Raw genomic sequence first — 21,090 nt, 5'->3', positions numbered from 1 at the left:
AGCCACCAGCAATCTTTTAACCCTTCAAAATACTGAAGGAGCTCTTCCTCCCCAGGTGTCACCCTCCGCCTTCCCCAGAATGCTGGTAGTCTCTGGAGCAAGTGGTCTAAATGGAACCTGAGCTTTCTTCTGAAATCTGCAACTTCATAGTGGATGGTACCTCAGCTGCTGTGCTGAGGTCCGAACCAGGGAGGAGCCAGAGGACTAACAATCCTTACTCTTGCCCCTGGAACCACCAGTCTAATGTGTCAGGAGCCCCAGGCTGAGACCACAGCTGTTCTGCTGTAGCTTCTGGCAGACAGGTCTCCTGTTAGAACACGAAGAGTCCCACGCCCTGCAGCTGGATGGGAGATGCTGTCTAAGATGCTGTGCTGCTCCCTTTAAGAATAAAGATGGGTGAGCAAAGGCAGATGCACAGCAGTCCAGCCAAGGCACATGGAACACCATGGACTGGAGCATGCCAGGAGCCTTGCCATAATAATACAGCTTTCTTAGTGCTGCGTAATATTGTATTCATGTGTCTACTTACAACTATTGCACTTCTGTGGCCATGGAATACCAGTCACCTTCCCTAAAGGCAGAATTAATCTTCTTGATCTTGAACCCCAGCACTGGCTCCCCTGAGAGCTGCATGTGATACTGCCAAAATATACCATGCCCAAAGCATGCCAGAGCAAGAGAATAACTCAGTTAAATGGGTCTGTACCTTTCCTGGCCTTCATGCCCTGCTCAAGCTGTGAAAGCCCTCGCCTTCCCTGTTCCATTTCATTTACAAGATGGAAAACCAGCACTCTCTCCCTATCCTCTGAAAGACATAGTGCCAGGAATCAGGGAGCCAGAACACGACATTTAAACAGGCCAATGCAACCCAAATCAGGAAGAGCTGGTAACCACTTCTGGCTTCATTTAAAAGAGAAGCCTTGAGAAGCTGAAGTATTCAGATCTCTGCACTGCTTGGGCGCAAGAGACCATCCAAGAAAGAAATTACGCCTCTTCTTTCCCTTCTACATCTGATATGTTCTTCAAAGAGATCACAAGAAAGTTGATGCTGCATAGTTGGAACCTCCTGAATACAAGCTTGGCATGCAGCAATAGGAGGGAACAGGAGACTCAGAAACTTAGATGCACTCAGGGTCACAGTTTAAACACAGCCTTTTTTTACAACACCACAGACTATAAACCTGCGTTTAGATTTCTGGCTGAAATGTTGTTCCATGGCAGCTTTCTTTGAAAACATGTTACACTTAAAAGAGCTGCGAGTCATTCCCTCGTTAACTCAGCATACTTCCAATTTATTTTTCATCAACTGCTACATTGCTAAATATTTCCTTTTAATATACCATCTCAGAATTTACACAGTGAGCTTCCCCATGCTATATGGCTGAGAGGAAGTGCATACTGTGATGATTGCAGCTCATCCATGATGAAAAATATCTATCATTATATGCTGCCCCCCCCAGTTCTTGTGCACAATTATAATAGCTACACTTTGGTGCAATCAAAATGCTTTTTAAAAAGGGCTTCCATATAATCAGGAAAGGAGAAAAAAAGGTAGATAACTGTATATAAACATTGTCAAGGACTAAGTCCTGTTAGAAACCACAAGGCTATTGAGGTGTGCCCTCTGCTCCTCTGAGCTCTTTGCCAATGAAGAGCCCTCAGCAGGTGTCAGAAAATCATCTCTGACTCAGATGTCAGAGATGTCACTCTGAACCTGAATTATGAGCCCACAGACTGGGACATTCCTGGCAGCACAGTGGGATAAATCACATGTGCCTGTTTGGGACACATGCTCTGGCAAAGGCCAAAGTTACAAGTTCAAAAGGTAAAAATAGACAGTGAAACCATGAGAAATGAATATGGTAAAGAGTTAAAATTCAAAACATTTACAAGAGTAATTAATTATACTACAGTCAAAAGCATTATTGAAAGAAGACAGCAGCAAGAGGTACTCTGAAAACCATCAAACTGAGTGGAAAAAGGGGACCCTCTGCATGCCTGAGCCAAATACCACTGAATCTACATGACTCCAAAATGGCTATGCCTCAGCCAGCTGGGAGATGCTGCTCTTCTACTACATCCTTTTAGAGAACCATCTGCTGGATGGTTTTCTAAAAACCGCAGTCTCCACACAGGAGGAAATTGCAGGAGTCACACTGTTTTCTCCTGCCTTACAAAACTGATTTTTAAATATAAACAGATTCTATTGAAAATGCAAAGGTTATTCTTTGCCAAGTTTTTAAAAACCAAAAATAGTTCAACATGAATTTGAAAAATATCCCAGGCAATATGAATCTGCATTTTGTGGATAAAAAGTTTTTTAGAAAAAAAAGATTACATGTAGCTCTAGAGTATATCTCTAAATTAAAAAAATATTTGTGGGGGGAGGGTTTCAAATGGGACTGAAATGAAATTTGATGAACACATTCTTTTTCTCTCTCTCTTTCCTCGCCCACAGCATTTAAAGGCAGCAGGGCATTGTGACAACACAGACAGCTAATTGCAAGGAAATGGATGTCTGATGCCATTAACACTACCCACTTTCCTTGGACATTTAAAATAAAAACAAAACATGCCACTAGGCACACAGTTCTCTCCCTGGGGTGGAGATGAGAGAGCGCCTGAACTACATGTGATAGATGTTAAGTCAGATTGCTTAATGCACTACTGGAGGGAGCTCAGATACACCTAAATGAGGATAGTATTTGAACCTCTCTAAGACAGAACAGAATACTCACATCCTGCAGAGTAGATGTTCAGTGTTAATTTTAGGAAACAGCTATAAAACTTCACCATTTGAACCCACTGAAGTGGTCATTTAAACATTCTAAGTAATTAAGAATAGTATTGTCTTTAAAGTAAAATGACAAATAACCTACTGTGCTTAGGCCATACATAAGAAATTTTCTATATGGACAAGTGCATCTACAAAGAAATAGAAATAAGTGTTTATGGGGGGAAAAAAAAGCTGTCTGAAAAGTAAGTCTTTGTTCTACACATGACAGTAGGAAGCAGTATGCCTGATGATCACTCATTTAGGACAGGTATCAGGGAAAATGATACAAAACCATTTCTTGTTTCATTGCATGTTCAAACATAGGCATTACTCAAATGCAGAGTTACATAAAGAACAGGAAGAAGAAAAAAATTGAAATGACTGAAGACATTGCTCAAAATCTCAGGAATGCTTGCTCCCATACAATCATAAGTGACAGATTTAAACTACTTTAAAAATTCAATGAATATATTTGTTTTAAAAATACACCTGTAAGACATCATCTTGTTTCCATTTTGAACAGTTGTGTACTAAACCTCTAAAAATGTTTGGAAATAACAATGGATTGTTAATTATAGTGGCACTGTTAAGCACCATTACAATTACTGAACTTACCTGACTAACACCTGCACTAACTTTCAACTTGAAATAATACCTTTTTTGTAACTTACCCTCTTGTTTTAATACAGCATGAATTGTTTTAAACACTTATTACCACACAGTGAAATATGACCTTGACTAGATTAGACTGGATCATTTTGAATAACTCATTTTCCCTCTCTTTTAGTTAAGAAAAACATCTTGAAAGTGTCACAGCTAGAAGTCAGAATTTGAAGTTTTAATATATAAACATAACAGATCATCTTATTACTGGAAGAGATTCTTGTTGATAAGTTGGTCTACCATTCACTACATTGCCTTCTTTGGAGGAAAAATGAGTAGCTACTACTTAAAATTTGGACTACAACCTGAATTCATTGAAATCAGTAGGAGATTTTCCTATTAATTTTGGTAGCAGCAGGATTGGACCATTAATGTAATAAAACAGGTAGTGTAAAGAATTCCCAGCTCAAATCAGTACTGAATTAGCAGCCTGCAATTAATTTGTAGCATCTCAAGTTGCTGGATAAAATTAAACACCTACAAATCTAATTATGAAATATATATAAAGAAAAAATAGATAATAATTAAAAGTCTGATGTAACTAGTTATTAAATTACTATTTGATGTATAAACAAATCTTAATAAGCGCCATTAATTTAACACATTGATTGCCTAGAAAAAGCAGATAATATTTTTATAGCCAAAGTTTTTTTCAGTTTAACTCTTCAGTTTAACAACTTATGTTGTGCCTTTTGTAGCGTATCTCTGAAATGATCTCAGCAGTAAATTGCTTGTGCTTGTCTGCTGATTGTGATGTGAAGAGGCTGGTTGGGCCAGCAGCTGAAGGGCTCTATTTATACACCTGGCTGGCTAGATTGAATGGACCTGCAGGAAGAACCAGTCCCATCAGAGCTTCTTCAATGGTCTCCATTTTGACCTTGACTTTGACCTTTGCTATGGTCCACTTCCATCTCCATAAAAATGAGCTAAGGCTAGATTGTCATCTATTTGCTCTTTTCTGTTTTCCTGGGTTTGATGATATATTCCTAGAGCTGCCTAAACCAGATTAATTATCACACTTTGTTGTGAATCATAGGAAGAGAGTTTGCAGTGCACAAGTGAATAAGTGTATGCAATTCCTCACAATGCTGAACTGGCGTTGTTATTCAAATCAGAAAGTGCTGATCACTAGGGTAACATTGGGAAAGAGGTTCCCACCACAGAATGAAATGAAAGGTCTAACAGCTTAAGGGCATGAAACAAATAAAATATGCAAGATAAGCAATTTCTGTACTGGGACAGCTCTGATCTCAAACTGAGGCTCTTCCCTCCACATTTACTCTCACTGTGAAAGTAGCACATACAATGAATGATCATTTCACTGGTTTAGGTACAGCATATTATCTTACCAGAAGTTAAAATGAGAATTTCACTGATTACAGATGTTTTCCAGAATTTATCAGGGCAGGAACTTGATTTATCAATGAGTGTTCCCTTTTGTCTCTCTTGAAGGTAATTTTATAAAATGTGCACAGGTCCTAGTATCTATGTCTCAAGTAATTGTATTTTGTCAGTAAGAGGGGACAGGATATTTTTATTTAATTTATATTTTAGTTGTTGGGTAGAGATGAAATAAACATGGCATAAATTCTGAATTAAGACTGTAAAGGAAATGTAACATATCAACCTTGGGTTTGAGTAGATCATTTCTCAGTTATGTAAGTCACAATTTTTTAGAATTGCAATTTTTTTCTGTGTACAGACACTATAGACAGAAGTGTACAGCCCTGTACCTCTTCTGAGCTACTCACTCCGTTAAGTAACTAGTTTGAGTGCCAGACTGTGTTTGGGCACTCATTGAGAACTCATGAGTTTAATATCCTGACTAGGATCGCTCCATTCTGGTACTCTTTGATAGTAGGTTCAGGTCATTGGTGCTGGTGTTTAATTTACACCAAAGGCAGTTCTAGCAACAGGTATCAAATACTGCAGAGATTTTTTTTTTTTTTTTTTAGATTTGTATGGGTCATTAGAATGTTTAAAAATTTAATCTCACCATTACAGAGTTTCAGATTACGGTTTTGCTAATGTTGTCACAAACAGAAAATTAGGACTAGGTACACAGTGTGACTGCAATAAATATTACAGAAATTATTTGCTTTGCATATCTTTCTGCTTTTTAAAATCCCTACCATAAATTTGATTGCTTGTCTCAAGACAAATCTGCTATAGTTTATTCAGGTATTTTTAGCTACTCACTGATTTGAGCACGTTTGAACTATCTGCATGAATAACTGTTTTAACAGATAGAAGTGTTGGTATAGAAAATACTCTTACAACCACCCAGTAATGTGCAAGGGGAAGGACTACCCATTACCTCAGACCATTTGCGGTCACTGCTCCAAGAAACCAGGGTGCCTTGGTTTGTTCGCTGCTTCTATGTGGCAACCAAATAATGGATACATCTTTGGCATTCCCATAGAGTTTCTGAGAAGGATCAATGTGTAAGGAGAGGAAAAGGAACAGAGGCCAAGGATGACAAGTAAAACAGCAGTCTATTTGGCCTTAGCAACACAATTTTAATCACTAAGACTCTTTGATTACTCATTAGGTTTCAAAAAAGCATTTAGTTAGAGCTTCCTGGGTCAAATTTGGGTTGACTCAGCAGAAAGTATACTATCCTCCATTTTTATTCTGCCTTCTATAAATCACCTTCAGAAGGAGTTAAACAATGATAGCATTGTGGTACAATGGCTTACTTGTCATTTGTTGTCAAGGAAAATGTGCCCATTACTGACTTCTGTACTCTTTGCCATTAGATAAATAGACACACAAACTTCTGGCTGTTCGGACCTTGCAATCCTTTATCCCCAAGAGAAAACCATTAATCTTTTGCATCAGAACATACATCAAAAACTAGAAGCAAGATACCCATGATTCCTGGTATTCTATTCCCTTGGGCTCTCTGTGCAAAGAGAGAGAGATTGATTTTTACTTTTTGGGGTGGATTTGCTCTTAAATTAGCCCTTTTACTTTTTTGCAGCATTTCATTCTATAAAATCACAGTAATGGAGAAAAAGCAGAACCAGCAATGCTAACTAGAGGAAACAGATAGATTTTACACATACGCACATGCATTTAGGATTTTGAGAGGAATTCCAAGCAAGTGAAACTTTTCTGAGTTAGGAAGCTACAGGGCTTTAATATTATGACAACCCTACCAAATGCCCTGTAACTGTGATACCCCTGCAGCTTACTCCATCCTCTGGAAAGGCCGAGTGAAATCCCACCTTGGAGCAGAAGTGGTGGATATGGCCCCAGGCGCCTGAAGGGGAAGGCGCGTGGCCGTGGGCTGCAGCCTCGGGGTGAGCTGGGGGCACACCACACACGGATCCACACACGCTGCCTTCCCTTTAGCTGCTGGCTGGGCTCCAAGAAAAGCAAGGCTTGCTCAGCACAAGGCACAGGAGAACGACTATTCACACGTGTTTACTGAAACAGCTGCGAGGGGAAGGCACGAGTTTACAGCAGCGTCAAATACACGTGGCGGCTGTCAGACCCTAATGCCACGGCTCTGCCAGGAAAAGGAAAGGAAGATGTGGAATCAGCCCTCACATCGCTGTTTTATATACATCTGACCAAAGAAGATACTATTAAGAAGTCTTGCAGGTACTTTGCTGGTTATAAAAGGCCTCTCTTTTAGCACTCTAAATTGTTAAATAAAAAAAATTAGGTTTAGTTACTATCTGAACGAGTTAACCCTGCCACTACCATCATGTTGTCCAATGAGACTAAACCAGGTTTTTGTAATTTTTTTTGCCTTCCCCTGTTATGAAGAAACCTAAGTTTCATCATTATGATTTGCTCCAGGTCTAAAAAAAATATATAAGAAAAGAAAACAAAAGAAAAGCAAAGCCAAAATAAATGTGAATATGGCTTCAACATTATAATGTTTTCAAGTTTCTTTCAAATCTCAGTTTATACATATTAAAGTGGCAACATTTGACACTGTGATCAAGTTTATTTAGAAAATTAAGTTCTTAATAAATTAGAATATCCTTGGCATACTGAGAAAATTTTAACCTTGTATTTTTTGCACTTTATTTTTTTGCTCAATTCCAGCAACAAAATACGTGAATGTGAAAGGAAATATGATCTCTGACTCTAGCCCAGCTCTGCATTTCTGAACCAACTTTCAGTTGTGTAAAAGCAAGCAGGCAAGGAAGAAATGAAATGATACCACAAATCAACCCAGTTTTGGGACTGGAAGACAGGCTATGTTCACAAATTACTCTCTTTCTGTTTGAATAAGTTTATTTCTGCATGTGTTCCCCAGATGTTTTATTGTAAATCTAATATTGATGACTGTGCTAGCCAAGAATTATCATTGAACTGTGAAGATTTTATTTTTTTGATTGTGCAATAAATCTGTAATTTTTTCTTTCTGTTTTTAATATAGCCTTTAATTCAGGGACATGACTCCTTTATATCTGTGATTTTACTGTGCTTTATTGCCTGGATACCTATAAAGGCTGCTATTACTAAGACACGGTCTTTTATCAGAAGAACTACAGAATTTAAGGTGATTTAATACAGTCTTTCAACACAATCATAATATACTAACTTAAAAGAGGAAAATAGATATGACAGTCTGGCCTTCAGGCCGCAGGAACCAGTTGCTCAGTGAAAAGTCTAATCAGCTAGGATCAACTTTTACATCAGGAATGGATTCCCATAAATCTTATTGCAGAAAATCTCCAAAATTCATAAATTCGTAACTCCTTTATGTAACATTGGTCTAGTGAACCAATGTTATCTGGAAGCAAGAAAGAGAGGTGGGAAAAGCTTAATATTGCTTGTAATAAAATACTAGGAGTTTTCCCCGCTTAAAAGTTCCGTTCTTTTTGAGTGTGCCTGTTTGCAGTGAGCAGTTGAGGGACAAATACCTGTTGCAAGAAATGTCCCTTCCCACTCAGCATCTCCTTTGCTGTTTTGGATGTGAATGAGTTGCAGAAGTTATTGCAGAATCCTTGGAGTTCTCTCTGCACCCAGGGGCTGGCACCAGGGGAAGGAGGTGACACAGCAACATCTGTCATGCAGCAACCTGCCCCTGCTACTGCTGCTGTGGGAGAAAACATTCAGAAAGGGAGACAGACAGAGGTTCATTGAGTTGAGGAGTTGCTCAGGGGTGTGGTGCAGAGTGCAAGGGACTTGAGCAGGCACATCCCAGTTTTAGGATTACAAAAAGGACTGAAGAAATGGAAAAATTTTCTTTCCTCACCCCAGAAGGTGATGAATTATTGTCACTAAAAGAGTGGGGGCTAACTGAAAGACATTTTAAATATCCAGCCATGCATAAGTGTGGATGAGCTTCTCAAGCATAAAATTGAAAGAAAAATTGATAAAGGAAAAAATAAACCCAATATATGTGCCAATTAGTCCAATTCTGGTGTTCAAGACTTGTGTTTCTTGACCTACAAACCCCTGAAAGTACTTGAAATGATTGCGAGAAGGCATGAACTGATGAACGTTATACAGCTATGAATAAACACTGAGGAAAAGCATCAGTATCATTGTTCCAACCTGCACAGACCCAAGATTTGCTTTTGAACGCTTACATGGGTGCAGTGTCTGTGGTTCCCATACCAGCAGTGAGGACCTCTGAGTTTTAGTAGAAACACATTCTTACTGAGAATACCATTGCTGGGGCTTTTGGCTGTTAATATCAATATCCTGTGCTTGTTTATACCAGATTGCTGAAAGAACTCAGAATCTCAATGCAAAATTTCCTTAAAAATAAGTTATCCATTAAAAAAATGAGGAAACTTGGCTTGTAACATACTTGGAGTCACTCTTAGTGTTTACAATTTAATCTACAGGTTAAACGATAATAAGAAGTAGTATTTGGCATCTTATAAATGCAGTTGTTGTCAAGGCAGATGGAAAATACTTAAACATTCAAATAATCCTATGTTTTCAAGTATTTTATATGGCCACTGGGATCATTTATGAATCCTGTGAAATTATGGGATTTGTTTTTAATCTCCAGGGACTCTGTCATTTGACTTTTTTAACATCCTCACATTGTATGCATATTAGTTTTTTGCCAACAACTATCTAATGGGTTTTATTCTGAGGTCCAGTTTCAGACATGCTTTAAATAGCATGGTAAAGAAATTTTGGATTTCAGAGGTCTTAGAGACACATTAGAGGGAAATGCTGCCTCTAATTCAGTGCTCTGATTGTTGTAAAGGCCTTCAATTGCACCATGCGCAAAGGTCAGCTCAGCTCTGAGTGACTAAACCTCAAATGTCACAACTTGATATGCTCATATCTACATCATACCTGTATATCCTGATTTACAACATGACTGTCAGTATTAGTACAGGCTTCACAAAAAAACCTCTCAAAATTGTTGAAATAATTAGTTCATGTGCAGTTAGCTTGGAGAATCGTCTTGCGAGGACATGGCACATCACATAGGTGCACATTTATACACAACAACCAGTCATCTACTTTTACACTGTAAATAAGAGAGAGTTCTCAGTGCAAATAGGCAGAAACTTTGCAGTAGGGCTTGAGATTCACCACGACATGTTATGCCATTAAGATTTTTAAACTCTGCCATCATAGAACCCATTATGAAAGTTCAGGTCCTGAGTTATAGGATTTGTACATTTATACATTTAACCTTAGAACCCAATCAGTTTTCTGTGGCAGAAATTATTTCTTTCTCTCTAACTGCAAGACAGAATATTCTGTAGTACCCCAAGACTGTGTTCTGAGAATGACAAGATTTCACTTCATAGAGACTCAAGATAAATTACTTAGGGTTCACTGACTACTAAATCCATCCTGGGGAAGCAACTGAGTGCCAAAAGCATGCCTCCTCATCTTCTCCTGTCTCTTGAGCTTGAAAACACATGAAATGAAAATAGCATTCTTACCTTAAATAGTGTTAATAATAAAAATTAATAAAGCCGTCCCTAAAAATGTAGACCCACTTTTACAGAAAATCCCTGAAATTTAAGTGTTGGCTTGACATTGACTGCCTTGTGAAATGTGACTGACTTAAGTATAAACATCTTGACAGTTTAAGCATTTACAACTCTAGTAAAGTCTTCAGCCTAAATCACAATTATTGCTATCTTTTCAGAATAGTTAGTACTGTTAATCACGTTAGCAGTCACTATGTCGACATTCATCAACTATGATACCAAAGTGAGTACAGGGATGGGTCTTTCCTACTGGATAGAAAACCTGCCAGTTTTCAAATCCCTGCAACTTTTTTTAATGTTAACCTATTCTTATGGTTGCACTGGGTACTAAAATTTAAAATTTAGATTTTAAAAAAACTGAAACAACAAACCCAAACAAACAAATAAACCCCTCATGAAAAGTGTTTCAAATATCCAGCACTTATTCCAAGAAGTTATTTCAAAAATGCTAGCCACCATGCAGACACCTGAATAGCAACAACAGGCACATATCCTCTGTACCTTGCACCAGAGCATCAAAAACCTGGTCACACAGCCAAAATCTGGAAAGGCTGACAAAATTATATTCAAATTCAGGTAAAGCAGGTAAGAAAGAAGCAGTACTCCTCAAACAGGGAAAACACAAGTAGGTATCAGCAAGGAAATCTGATGACAAAACTTCCTTATTATCTAGTGTGCTAGTATTATGAAGCAGAACTCATAGACGTGCTACAGATGTTATTTCATTCATATGATCCTTATGAGAAAACTAAGATATTACCTTCAATGATTAAGATATTATTCTGTTATAGAAATACCTTTATTTTACATGGATTTTTTGTATTTAATACAGGATGGAAATATTATTCATTGAATTATTTAATCTCTTGTTACATTTTGATATACAGAAAACAATAGATAAAAACTACAATCTAAATCTGCGAGGTTTTTAAAATGTTTTGGTTCTTTGAAAATTGCTCAACCATTTCTTTGAATGACCTATTTTTTGATAAATAATTAAAAAAACTTTCTCTATTCTAGATTTATAATATCTTCCTTCTCCTTAACAAGTCTTTTCCAAATTGAAGAGGTTTATTCTATTCAGTACTCTTTGCACACAATTATTTCCATATCTATATGATCCCCGTCATCTTTCCAGGTCTGTTCTCTAATTCTACTATACCTGTTTTTAACAGGAAGTGTTAGTCGACACAGAGGCATAATGACATTTCAGGTTTAGCTCTACTCCTTCCCCAAAAATTTCCTGCAGTTCTTGTTGCTTTTTTTGTCTGAAAGTCAAACTGTTTTTTCAAAAACCTATCCACACTGATTCCCTTACTGCCTCCCTTAGAGTTGAGTGGGAGTCCAGCACTGCATTTATACATAGGATTATGCTTCCAGAGGTATAATATTCTGCAACATGTCTATTAGGTAAGTTTTTCTGCTGGGCTGAGAAACAATAAGTCAGGGAAAATACTTATTGCTGGAGCATATTTTCTGTTGTACCTGAGCACCTGTCACTCCTCAGCTGACCCTTGAGTCATAAAAGAAATGAAGTCTCTTCCATGCATCTTCCATCTAACCACCGCACAATTAATTGATCTTGTTATCCTGCTTTTGAAGAAAAGCCTACCTTTTTGATATTTTCTTTTGAGGGATGCCAATGAGTAGAGGAAAGGGGCAGGGTCTGTGGAGAGGAACTTAGGAAGCAAGTTTGGCATAGGTACCTCTCTGCAAGGAACGGAATGCTTGACACTGTAAGGCTGTGGCCTTACCAGTATTTAGAAAGGGGAGGAATAATCATGTTAATATTTTCGTCTTCTTTTACAGAAAAACAGGCTGGTAAAATAACCGCGTTCATTGATGACGTATGAGTGTTGTGCTGGCCACAAACCACCTGCTGCACCAATTTGCAGACCGGGGCAGATGGGGAAAACGCAAGTTCTCCAGTATCCAGGTGGCTTGGTTGGACACTGGGCATGTCCCAGTCTATTCAGTATATGCTGCAGTTACTAAAAACTCTGTGTTGTGTTCTACAATGGCTGCTGAATGATTTGCAAAGTATTAGATGTTGTTGCAAGGAAGGGGAGTTTGTCAAGACTGTGAGATCAGGCTGGCAAAGGAAATAACTCTATGATAGGTGTTTGTTAACAAACTTTGTATGCTTTTTTATTTATTTATTTTCCCTCCCTCCTAAACAAGAAAAAAAAAGGGACCATTTGTATTACAGTTATTTGCAATCTAATTTGCCACGCCAAAGGATAGTCCGAATGATCTAATTCTCAATATACTACAGGAGCGAGGTGAAGTACAAATCATCTTAGAGGAGCCAATAATTTTGTTTCAATTGATCAGCTTTTTAGGCAGTATCCTTCGGTTGAGACTTTTCAGATAAGTAAAGTAAATTAGGTTGAAAAAAAAAAAATGCTGGTTCCTGAAATGTGGATTTCACAATGTATTTTTGATCTGATAGGAGCTCGGTAGCATTTCTTCTATCTGCTGGAGGCCCACTGAGCTGTGCGTACTGTACTCTATCAAAGCCCAGTTCTTTGCAGCTCAGTGAATAAAATACTGCAGTTTCTCCCATTGACTGACTGAAATAAAATAATCTATGATGCATGAACAAGTCTAAATGAAATAATAATATCCTTAGCAGTGAAAAACGGATTGGTAATACAGTAATTGAGCAGATTTATTGCCATCTCCTTGAGCTAGCCTGCTGAAACAGCCTGCTATTTTATTTAATCTCATATCAGAGGAATTACTGGCTGGTAATCCATTGTTAAACATCATTTAGAATGATGGATGAAAATGTCAGCTTTTCCAACATAATCAATTCATATCTCATTAGCACATATTATTTATGATTCTCATAATGGGACCTGCAGGGGTCTCCAGGGGGAAATGGAGACCTCAGCTGTTGTTGAAATGAGATGAGATATACTGTAGCTTATGAGTTAATAACTGCATATAAAAAATACTTCCCCACAGTATTGATTGTCCTTACCATTTTACAAATGAATTGAGTGTCTTGGCTTCCCCTCTTGCTGTGTATGGCAGCTCTTCCTTCTATTCATTTTGTTGCTCATAATTCAGTGAGAAAAATATTAGAAAGCATATAAGAAAGACTATTTTACAAATAACTTTTAAGACCTAGGGTAAGGGGGTGGTAGGAGTCTTTGAATGTAAAGTAATAAGAAACACTTTACTGCTCTGTTGCTGTTTTGCTAAGGACTTTGGGCACTTTTTTCCCCCTTGGTCCCTATGAAGACAAATCGACATATTTCTCCAGCTACAGCAGAGTTGCATTTTAAGGATACTTTCTACCGTATGCTGCCTCAAAGACCAATGAAAAGCAAACCTTGATTCATGGATTTAATGCAGCTGATGGTGCAGCAGTAATCATGGTCACAGTGTCAACTGCTGCCTCAATTAAACTACATTTGAGAATCATTTTATGCTTCAGCTCATAAACATCAATAAAGGAAAATGAGTAATAAATGACTGTCTAGAGTACAAAGGACCAGCTCATATTTCAGATGAAAATGAAGACAAAATGTAGCTTTTATTTGCCTGTGGAATTCCCATTAACTGCATCACTGACAGGAGGGAGTTGGATCAATAGTTGGCTGGCCGCAGAAAACAGTTTCTGGCTGTTCAGCAGCCAATGCAAAAGGAAAACTGTCATATTGTGATCTTTATCAGGTAATCTTCATTACACCAGACCAATGATATATGTATACGCTGGTCAGCTAGGGGCACTTCTAATTCCTGCTTCTATTTGTGGTCTGAGCACAGTGTGCTCACAAATTATTTGTTTACAGCCATGAAAAACCTTCAATGTTCATCTCTTTTATTCTTTTTATAGGTAATCCATAACTGGGAACTTTCTGTCAAGACTACTTTATTCACTCAGAATTTTTAAGAAAGCAACCTCAGTATCAAAACTTATCTTTCTTCCTGTTTAAGAGGAATCTTCTGGTACCCTTTGTTTGTGGTTGCCGATGTTGAAGCTTGACTGAAAGATTTACTGAGTATCCTTCAGTAAGTTCTTGGAGGATATTTGTGCCTTTATTGCAAACATTTCTGGGCTTATTTGAACAAAGGCAACTGTCAGCTGTGAAAGGAAAAACAACACTCTCCATGAGCTGTTTGCTTTCCAGGTGGCAGGTTGTATGGATAGCAAACTATACGTAAAACAAGACCATCTCCTATTTTTCCCCATTCCAAACATGCAGAGCAGCGATATTTTGCTCCTTTGCAGTGCTCTGTAATTCACAAAGCTTCATCTCAGTGTATGCAAGGTGAGGATCTGTGCATACAGGCCATCAGCTCTGCCTCAGTTGGTATGTGCCCCTTGGAAGAGCAGTTTCTCAGAATACAGACATTGTTAAAACATCATCATTTACAAATTTAAAATAAGAGAGAAAAAGTCACTTCCTCTTCATGCCGTGATAACAGAAATCAAACCATCAAAACCTCTACCTTGATTTTAACATAACTCCATTATTTTTACACTTATTTATGACTCCATTTTTTTGTACTATTATGTACTGTTCCTCTGTCTAATTTCGTGTTTTACTTTGACCCTGTGCAATTAAACTCTCCAGTATGGAACTTAATGCCAAGCATATAAATAAATAAGTAAATAAATCATGGCTCATAGCTAAAAATGAGATTTCCTTTAAAACTTTTAAGATATTACAATGAACATATACTACACAATGATGTTTGATCTGCAAAGTATGCATGTGCATTTCAGGATGATCATTAACAATGGTGTTTGCCTGTGTAAAGTGGATCTTGATGCTGCTCCTGAAAGTTACCCCTTCTTGTTCTCTCTCTCAGTCCTTCAATTCTGCTCTTCATCCTCATTCTTCTCATCCTATCTCCTTTCCTTTAGTCTCTGCTTTATGTTTTCCCTCTTCCTCCCCAGTTCCTTCCCAGTCTCTGATAGTAATGCTGTCTCCCCCCTTTCCTGCTACACATTTCCCTTCACTTTCACTCAATAAACATAGTGATGCAGAATGATGACAATAAAAAATAAGTATAATGTATGTAACTTTAATAACTACCTACTAGAATATTTTCTTTCAACATCATCGCATTTCTTTTCAGTCTGCTCAGTTACCTTTAGCTCCTCCTCAACCTGTGGTCTGGCTCTACCCCAGCAAGTCTCTAACCCTCTATACCATGTATTTATTCTCCCCAACATGCTTATTTGTTCTTCTAGTCTTTTTCTACAAAATCTTAATCTCTTCTGTCTCTTCAGACCCTTTTCCAGTCCACCTTTTCACCTCTCTACTTTCATATTTCTCTTCACTGCTTAGCTTTCTTCTGATTTTTATGTCTCCATGCACATCATAAATGCTTCTTCCAAAACTAGTCACAATCTGCTGATTCGCCATTCTCCCATGCTGTATCCTGCTTTGAAAAAAAGCATGAAAATTTTATTTGAGTAACTTGATTCTCATTCACCTTTCTAAGGGAGGGAAAAGAGAATAAAAAGACACCATTGTTCCTATTATGTTCTCTGCCATGGAACTTCATTTTTCTGAATTGGTCATTCTCTTTCCTGAAGAAGCTGCTTCAAGATTCCAATGATTTGTTCAGTTACAACAGTGAGACAGATACTGCTCTTGGCAGTCTATGTAAGACTGTTGTAGAAGTGTTATTGGATGTGCTATCATGCTTGCCAAACCCTTTCCAGCAAGGACACGCCACTGGAGCCCATCTGCTCTTCATATCAGTGAGAAATACATCACCAAGAAGAGAAGCACAGCCTAGGTTTTCCAGCAAGAAGAGTATTTCTCGTCAAATACGAAGCTTTTGTTAAAAAGGAATGTTTTTCATTTCTTTGAATTTGTTTTGCTAACACACTAAAGACTTCCAAACAACCCGATGGTTAGACGAAGTTGATCCTGGCTCTTTAACACAATTAGACTAGAAATATATGGAATTCAACTTCAAAATACATGGAAAAATTTTTGGTCTGATCCTTTCAGTCAAATTTCCTTTTTTTAGACTAAAGACAGAGCAAATTAAAAAACCCACCAACAGGGCATGGTTTTCTGAAAGGAAAACCTGGTTAGCACTGGTCGGCACAAGACAATTATTAAATCCAAATTTTAATCAGCCATAAAGGGGTGCAGGTTTGAAATTACTACACATTGAAAATATGATAATAAAAAAAGGAAAATGAGAAAAAAATGTTTTGAATTATCAGGCATCAGTGGCTTGTTTTATTATGTGGTTTTATTTTGCTTTTACTGCATGAGTGTTATCTTTGTAGATAACCAAAATACATTCCTGAGGAAAGGTGGCACTAAGAAAGGGAAGTTACCCTGTTCACTGCTATGGAGGTAGATATTAGCTCCAAACTGAGACACCAAATAGCATTTTTTGTGGTTTTAAAGTGAATGTATAGTTAGCAATTGAAAAAGTGTTGCTAAAAAAAACCCCAAGCCAACCAAACAAAAACACAAACAAACCAAAGAAAAGGGTATAGGACATGTTGCAATATGTGAGGGGTGAAGGGTGGGAGTCTGCCAAATTAAATGGAAGAATACATTGTTCCTTTGTGAGATGCTGTATTATGCTTTAATAAAGACTACAGGGAATTGATTTTTCATAATTTGCTATATGGGATATAAGTAATGCTTGGCTACAGCTTTATCATTAGGCTACAGCAATAAAGGCATGTGCTTTTTATTTTACATTAGCAATTGATGCTTTAATTCATTTTTGGAAAGTGGATGTGAACCTGATAGTGAGCTTTGAGAATACTAACCCTTTGCCCTGGACATGCTCAGTCCACACCTGAGTTGCAGATAAAATAGCATTTTAAGGCATGATTAATATGATACAGGTTTTATAAATATTTTCCAGGTGATTGGAGAATTCAGCACTATTCCACCAAATATTGGTGCTTAAATATTATTTTCTTCACTAAGATAAACAAACAATACAGCAACAACCTTGACAATTATATTCACTAAATGCATTATCTGTATGAGTGCACGATACTGGAGATGCAATATAGGAAAAGTGTCTTGTCTCACTGACTTTATAAATAAACATACTAAGCAAAAAACATGGAAATATAAATATTTACTATACTTTACTCTCTATATAAATTAGTTCCTGGCTTCCCCACCCCTTTTTGCACTTAGTAGATATGTAGTTTGTTATATTGGATGAAACATAGGTATGCACTGCTTTATGCTAGGAGCTACGAATAGTGTGTACCTAATACATCATATTGAATGAAAGATTCCATAAATCAGTTATACAAGGAATCATACAATGCTTTTAGTGAATTTCCAAAGAGTCATAAAAACTATAAATCAATGGGGTTTTGATTAATCAACTCACGATATCAGCTTTTGGCAATAGTTATCTGTTGTGTCCTTCTTACTGGGTGCACACTAGGGAGACAGCTCTCGTCTGGAACACGGAGGCTTCAGCAAGAAAATAGGGGAAAAAACTTGCTACACCATCTTACATATCCACAGCTTTCAATGTCTGCTGCAATGGGGCAGATCTTTAAGGCTTTCAACAATCTGACCTGCAATCTAGAATTTACAGTGGAAATAATGCAAGTTTTGAATGGTGAAGTAGAAGAGCAGGCAAACCCTAATTCTGTAAAAGTTTACAGAGTGCTAAACATAAACTGGATTAAACACACAGTCAAATCTTTCTACCATCTCATCATGTTCCTTAGATGAACTGAGCACTGGAGTGAATAACCTAGCTCCCTTTTCTAGATCTAACACTACATGGATATAAGGGAGCAGAATCACAGATTTGCCTGTGTCTTGAAGACTACATACCTTATTTAGCAAGGGACCACTGCAGATTAATTTTTCCACAGAAAATGCTGTTGAAGAGTGAAATCCCATGCACATCGTAAAAGACATCTGACATCAATATTTAATTTTATTAGTTATACTACAGGTACTCTAGGGATCCTGATGGAAAGCCTTCTTAGTATCGATTAGAATTCAGCAATCCCACTGCACACTGTTCAAAAAATTATTCAATTACAATTAAATTTTCAATTCAGAATAATTTAAAATTTATTATGAAAAGTTAATAAAAGTAGATAAATTCGGACCACACTGGGGTTTATGATATGAAGATGGAAATACTAACTAGAAATTACTGTGGGTTTTGATTTGCATAATCAATGCTTTTAATTCATTCTATTTGCCCGTACAAGATTACAGTAATGGTGTGGGTTTAGCATTTTGTGAAAACTTCAGATTTGCCTTTTTCATGTGAAAGATGACTCTTAGTATCCTGTGCTTTCTCAGTTTCCGAAAAAAGAGATTTAAATGCAACAGTAATGAACTAATTGTTAATCAAAAAGCAATGAATACATTAGACCTGATATACCTAACTTTGAAAAAAAAATCATTTTATCAGTTTTGTCATGTCAGAAGCCTCTAGACATCTGTCTTCTCTGTGGCATGAAGAGGATTCCTTTGGGCTATCCTCGACTTATAAATATTAGTTCTGTAATTATTTTCAATGCACTCTGGTTCCAATAAGGAATTGCCAAGAACAAAAGTGTTTGTGGAGAGATTAGGATTCAAAGCAGATAATAATGTTTATTTTAAACGTCTCATGAAATTAAAAGTAGAACATATTATGAATTCTTTTATTAGAATTATGTTAAAGCTCAGTTAGCTGGATTTAACCTATTTATGTGAAAATATTTGATTCTTTCTTACAACATGCAATGCTGAAGTGGCAGACTTAGAGCACTGTCATTGGCTCTAAGGTATTCAGTGCTGGAAAGAGTTGTTTGCCTTTTCTTATAGAAAACACAGAGAAACATATTATTTCCATAGCCGGCAGTGGAGAGGTCTCTCAAGATTTACTCTTCCCACATCTTTTTGGTGGCTCGGACAACAGATCAAGTGAGAAATCACACCAAGTAAAAAATTGAAAAGAAGCAGAAGAGTTTTGCAGACTTACCAATAGGAAAGCTAGGAGGAGTTAAGAGGCTCCTACTGGACACCTCTAATTTTAAATTTCTTGTTATGAATTACTCAGTAATGTGTTGAAGATGCACACACTCACCCATACCAACATCAGCATTTAATTTGAGGATTAGGGTAATTCAGATTTCTCCCTGTGACTCCTGCCCTGTCTCACTGCTCTGCTTCTCCTGGAAGGGAGAGGAACTGTTCTTAGAACACAGAAAAAAATAAAGTGAAAATTTTGTGCTGCCAAAGTAGCTGGTCCAAGACAAATGACAGAACAGAAAATGATGACTATGCAAAGCCTGTAAAACTTAGTCCAGGCCATGAAGGCAGGCTGCATGCTAACTTGCAATACATGACCAAGATAATTGGAAAATTTGGATTCCCATAGTTGGCAACTCACCTTATTTAGGCAGCTCTGTTATTTCTTTTTACTTTATTTTCAAAAGTGCTGAGTTATAGACTGCAAGAAGTGGAAGCAAGAGAGTGAAGGATGAGCCATTTTCAAGGAAGTAGTCACTTATGGACAGCAGATTTAATAGGAGTAGCTAAACAAAGAATTACTTTAGTAACATTTGCTGCAGGTGGTGAAGAACTACTGGCCCATCCGCATATTCTATTGCAGCAGTTTGAAATTTCAGGCTTATACTTTGTGTGCATTATTTTCAAATAATATAGCCTTTAATTCAAACCAAAAAATTTTGGTGACAATATCTTAAGGAACTAAAAAATCAACTAAAAACTGGTTTGCAAATGCTTCAAAGTAACTTGGTTAAGATCCAGTCTAAATTGGATAAAATTATTACCAGATAATGTGAAGGATTCTACTGTTGTTTTAAGGATATCCTCCAAAGAGTCAATAATTAATTGGCAGCTGAAAAGAAAATGAGCAAATGTAGACAGGAAATTGATTCACTTTTAAATCAGGGGCAGCAAATTGTTAGGAGGGTGCTCTTGGGGAGGGGAAGAGGTTTGAGGTTGACATTTTTTTTTTTTTTAAATTTACACAATGTGTGGAAAGTTTTTCAAAGCAAAGTTTTGGATGAAGCATTTGCATAAACCTGCTAAGCAAGTAAAGCCCTGGCATGTAGGTAAGAATCTGACCAAATGTTTGAAAAGGCAGCCTTGCATATCTGGGTATAATATAGCGTAGACAAAAGCGCATATCAAACAGCACAGTGGGGCAAGGATCTCAGAGTGCTATTCTTGCTGTGCACTGGACAGGGACTTCTCATTTCACACATCATCATTCACAGTTTGCTGCAGCCACTCCACACAGTCAGAACATGTCAACAACACACAAAATGAAATATTTCAGCATGGTCTTCCTTTGGAATAATGAAGGATGTGGGATTTTGATTTCAATCTCCTTAAACTACAGTGGGAAAAATTGGGAAAAGAAGGAGTTGTGTTTTCTGGTTTGGCACTGACCAACCATACAAGAAACACATTCTAAACCCAGCTGTCAGGAGAGAAATAGGTGTTTAAGGGTAGAAACACCACACATAATTAGACAGAAAGATGAAAGTTGCTGGCCAGCTTTACTCTTCTTCTGATATCCACTAATACACTGGGTTAAAAAAAAAAAAATACTGTCCCATAATAAAAAACAGTTTCTGAGATGACAGCAATAAGCAGGTTACATTTTGCCATTTTCATCCAGGATAACACAAGTGTTGTTTAGATGAAGGAAAAAGATAATTGTGTAACAGAAATGGTAAAAATCACCTCTGGTCAGAGAAAA

The sequence above is a fragment of the Corvus moneduloides genome, chromosome 1, assembly GCF_009650955.1.
Source record: "Corvus moneduloides isolate bCorMon1 chromosome 1, bCorMon1.pri, whole genome shotgun sequence".
Taxonomy (NCBI): Eukaryota; Metazoa; Chordata; class Aves; order Passeriformes; family Corvidae; genus Corvus; species Corvus moneduloides.
The sequence above is the reverse complement of the archived record's forward strand: the minus strand, read 5'-3'. Positions refer to the sequence as shown.